Source organism: Pygocentrus nattereri, chromosome 4 (genome assembly GCF_015220715.1).
Source record: "Pygocentrus nattereri isolate fPygNat1 chromosome 4, fPygNat1.pri, whole genome shotgun sequence".
In the NCBI taxonomy this organism is placed as follows: domain Eukaryota; kingdom Metazoa; phylum Chordata; class Actinopteri; order Characiformes; family Serrasalmidae; genus Pygocentrus; species Pygocentrus nattereri.
In genome coordinates this window covers 941,379-946,516 of record NC_051214.1, presented here as the reverse complement: position 1 = coordinate 946,516, position 5,138 = coordinate 941,379, and positions in this window count along the sequence as shown.

The following is a 5,138-nucleotide window of genomic DNA, read 5'->3' as shown; positions in this document are numbered from 1 at the left end:
TGCTCATCTCACTCTGACTGGACCTCACGTGACGCTGGCAACACTAAGCGCTACACCACGCATGGGTCTGATTACTTGTAGTGAGAGTGTAAACAAAGATTTTATATCAGATTGTTGAGAAGAGTGAAAATAAACACCTCAGTCTGAACCTGAAATCCGATTATTCAATCAGACTGGCAGAAATCTTTGTTTTTAAACACAGCCACTGATTATAAATGTGGACTAAAGTGCACCAGCAAGGCTAAAAACAGTAGCAGCCACCCTGAAGCCTGAGTTTGGTCCATACTATTGGTCTGAATTCAGTCAGTAAACAATGCTAAATGTGCCAAAAGCAGAGAAGTGAAAGAGGAAAGATGATGATGATGATGATGATGATGATGATGATGATGATGATGATGGAGGACGCACAGATGGTTTATATCAGGCTTCACTCAGCAGAACAACCACGTCGTCCTAAAATCTCAGACTGTTCCTCTGTACTGAATTAATGTCAGTCATATTTACAGGCCTTTAACGGAGCTATTATATTCCATAATTAGTTTCCTCATTAGCCGCCAGGCCTCTACTGATCTTTAGAAGGTCAAATGTTCCTCTCTGCTGCCCCCTGTAGGCCAGTGTTGAGTCTTACTGCTGAAGCCAAACCAGCTCAGAGTCTGGAAAAGAAATGAGGCAATAAATACAAACAAACAAACAAAAACAAACAAACATTGGCTGTACTCAGAGGTTTATACAGTATCCTAAAAATACCCTCTAATGAAAGTATCGTCACTGCAGGGAAATAACAGCAGTAAAAGTACCTTTCTGAGAAATGATGAGGGGAATGCCACCCATTTTCCAAAATTCATTCATAATTCACATCAGTGTGTGAGGTGTAAACAGAGGTTCAGAGGGTTTGGTGTGAAGTGGTTCAGACGTCTTTACAGTGGTGGTGATGGGAACCAGGCGTCGCCATGACTACAACACAGATATAGACACTTTATTTACCATCCAGAACCACCAGAGAACCTACACAAGTCTTCTGAGTTTATCTGGAATGCTGATGATGGAAAATAGTGGATATAGACATTTTATTTCCCATCCAAAAACAAACAAAGTGGTTAAGGACGAGAAACACAGCGCTATACCAGCCAACCGTAAACAGGGGGCGCTCATGCACAGGAAAGGTCCTGCTGATTCAAAGCAGCCCCAGGCCATCATGCTACCACCACCACGTTTCACTGTTGGTATGATGTTCTCATGGTGGAGCGCAGTGTTAGCTTTAGATGTAACGGGACCCACTTTTGACTCATCAGTCCACAGAATATTTTCCCAGACTCATGGGGTTCATCTCGACCAATGTGAGACACATCTTTGTTCTTTTTGGTCAGTGGTGGTTTCAGATATTGTCTGGGATCTTTTGTTCCTCCTGGATGAGTCGTTGATGCACCCTTGGTGGAATTTCGGTCAGCCAGACACTCCTGCAAAGGTTTTCCACTGTTCCAAGTTTCCTCCTTGTGTGGATAACGGCTCTTACTCTGGTTCTACGGAGTCACAGAGCCTCAGCGATGGCTTGGCAACCCTTTCCAGACGGTAGATTTCAGTGACCTTGTTTCACATTTGAATCTCTATAAATGCGGCATCATGAACTGCTTTTCGAGACCTTCTAGCTGCTTCACGCTGCCAGACAGGTTCTATTTATGTGATGTGTAGACTTTAAAGGTCTGACAGTAACAGTCACCTGGAGGAACTGGAAGGAGGTGGACGCTGAGCGTGAGACACTGAGACAGCACCATTGGGCTCCGCTAGTCAGTGTATATGGCGTCTATAAATATTTTGTGGGCGTTGCGATTGTTTGAAAGTAACTTCAATTCATATAGAATCTTTCTTGAACCCAAGGACTCTTTACAAAGACAAAAAAATAAATACGTACTCAAAATAAATAAATCAACACAGAACACAGACAACTCCACCCTTCCAGCTGCTAGAGAGGGTGGATTACAACGAAGAGTCGGCCGTGCCCGGGAAGCCTCGAAGGCCGAAAGTATCCTCAGCCACAGCGTCCCCAGTCCAGAGAGCCTCTCAGCCGCGATACAGCGTCCCCAGTCCAGAGAGCCTCTCAGCCGCGATACAGCGTCCCCAGTCCAGAGCCGTTCAGCCGTGATACAGCGTCCCCAGTCCAGAGCCGTTCAGCCGTGATACAGCGTCCCCAGTCCAGAGAGTCTCTCAGCCGCGATACAGCGTCCCCAGTCCAGAGCCGTTCAGCCGTGATACAGCGTCCCCAGTCCAGGGAGCCTCTCAGCCGCGATACAGCGTCCCCAGTCCAGAGAGCCTCTCAGCCGCGATACAGCGTCCCTAGTCCAGGGAGCCTCTCAGCCGCGATACAGCGTCCCCAGTCCAGAGAGCCTCTCGGCCGCGATACAGCGTCCCCAGTCCAGAGAGCCTCTCAGCCGCGATACAGCGTCCCCAGTCCAGAGCCTCTCAGCCGCGATACAGCGTCCCCAGTCCAGAGAGCCTCTCAGCCGCGATACAGCGTCCCCAGTCCAGAGCCTCTCAGCCGCGATACAGCGTCCCCAGTCCAGAGAGCCTCTCAGCCGCGATACAGCGTCCCCAGTCCAGAGCCTCTCAGCCGCGATACAGCGTCCCCAGTCCAGAGCCGTTCAGCCGTGATACAGCGTCCCCAGTCCAGAGAGTCTCTCAGCCGCGATACAGCGTCCCCAGTCCAGAGTCTCTCAGTCGCGATACAGCGTCCCCAGTCCAGAGCCTCTCAGCCATGATACAGCGTCCCCAGTCCAGAGAGCCTCTCAGCCGCGATACAGCGTCCCCAGTCCAGAGCCTCTCAGCCGCGATAGAGCGTCCCCAGTCCAGAGAGCCTCTCGGCCGCGATACAGCGTCCCCAGTCCAGAGAGCCTCTCGGCCGCGATACAGCGTCCCCAGTCCAGAGAGCCTCTCGGCCGCGATACAGCGTCCCCAGTCCAGAGAGCCTCTCGGCCGCGATACAGCGTCCCCAGTCCAGAGAGCCTCTCGGCCGCGATACAGCGTCCCCAGTCCAGAGAGCCTCTCGGCCGCGATACAGCGTCCCCAGTCCAGAGAGCCTCTTAGCCGCGATACAGCGTCCCCAGTCCATAGAGCCTCTCAGCCGCGATACAGCGTCCCCAGTCCAGAGAGCCTCTCAGCCGCGATACAGCGTCCCCAGTCCAGAGAGCCTCTCAGCCGCGATACAGCGTCCCCAGTCCAGAGAGCCTCTCAGCCGCGATACAGCGTCCCCAGTCCAGAGAGCCTCTCAGCCGCGATACAGCGTCCCCAGCCCAGAGCCTCTCAGCCGCGATACAGCGTCCCCAGTCCAGAGAGCCTCTCAGCCGCGATACAGCGTCCCCAGTCCAGAGAGCCTCTCAGCCGCGATACAGCGTCCCCAGTCCAGAGAGCCTCTCAGCCGCGATACAGCGTCCCCAGCCCAGAGCCTCTCAGCCGCGATACAGCGTCCCCAGTCCAGAGAGCCTCTCAGCCGCGATACAGCGTCCCCAGTCCATAGAGCCTCTCAGCCGCGATACAGCGTCCCCAGCCCAGAGCCTCTCAGCCGCGATACAGCGCCCCAGTCCAGAGAGCCTCTCAGCCGCGATACAGCGTCCCCAGTCCAGAGAGCCTCTCAGCCGCGATACAGCGTCCCCAGTCCAGAGAGCCTCTCAGCCGCAATACAGCGTCCCCAGTCCAGAGCCTCTCAGCCGCGATACAGCGTCCCCAGTCCAGAGAGCCTCTCAGCCGCAATACAGCGTCCCCAGTCCAGAGCCTCTCAGCCGCGATACAGCGTCCCCAGTCCAGAGAGCCTCTCAGCCGCGATACAGCGTCCCCAGTCCAGAGAGCCTCTCAGCCGCAATACAGCGTCCCCAGTCCAGAGCCTCTCAGCCGCGATACAGCGTCCCCAGTCCAGAGAGCCTCTCAGCCGCGATACAGCGTCCCCAGTCCAGAGAGCCTCTTAGCTGTGATAAAGTGTCAACCAAGCAGCCGGTCCAGGCCGCATCATAGCTGAGATCTAGCGTCCAAACAGCCATCCCAAGAAGCCTCTGAGCCACAGGTGGAAAATTCCTCTCGGCTGCTGTATCAGTGGATATGATGGCAAACTCAGCCAGCAAGGAGACAGCAAGCCCACACACACACACACAACACACACACAACACTAAACAAAAACGGAAAACCGATGTAAAGTGGCAGCGTACTTATAGAACACACACACCATCTAAAAAGTGTGTACCCAGGGACTCTGAGTGGAACCAGGAGGAGTTTCAAGGTGGCGTCATACAGGATCCACCCCCCTCGAATATTCAATAACCATGTCTATGCATGCAGATGTTACGGTTCTCCTAAAAGCTCACAGAACAGTGTAACTGAAAACTGCATGAACCAGATGCTGGACGATATCGAACACTGACTTTCATCTCTTAATGCCTGCATTGCACAACAGGGTAAAAAGTAATTGGCCCCTCTAACACAGACCCAGGCCCAGCCTGGGCCCCCCAGCTCGAATGGTCTAGAACCGCCACCGTCTTCCTGCTCATGGTCACTATCTCTGACTCTTAACCACATTTCAGCTACCCTTCAGTCCAGTATCTGACCCCGCCTGAAAGAAGCGTCCGTCTGTGTTCTGGCCTCTGTCGCCCCCTGATTAGGCCGAACGAGACCCGTCAGGATAAACAGATGGGGAACGGGAGACGGCCGGCTGGGCCGCGTCCCAAACCCTGCCTGACAAACGGCGCCGTCCGGGCAGTTCGGGTCAGCACCTGTTGGTGATTATGTGTGAGTTATGGAGAGCTTTGTGTTGTTGTTTACCTGCTGCAGTCCTGGCTGTGTGAGGAAGAATGCTGTGAAGGGAAACTCCTCCAAAAATAACAGATTTTTCAGTTGTGTGTAATGAAGGTTCATGTTAAAGAGCCAGTCTGACCTGAAACTCACTCTTACAAAATAAGGTTCTCCAAGGGTTCTTTAGTAATGAAAGTGCTTCTGTATGAACACCGAAAGAACCAAGCTTTGTAAATGGTTCTTCAGACTGATGGAGAATGTGTTGTATATGGTTCTATGTAGCATGAAAATGGGTTCTGCTCTAATGACAATGTCAAGCTTGTTAGAATAGAAGAACTCTTTTTGGTGCTGTACTGAACCAACACTCC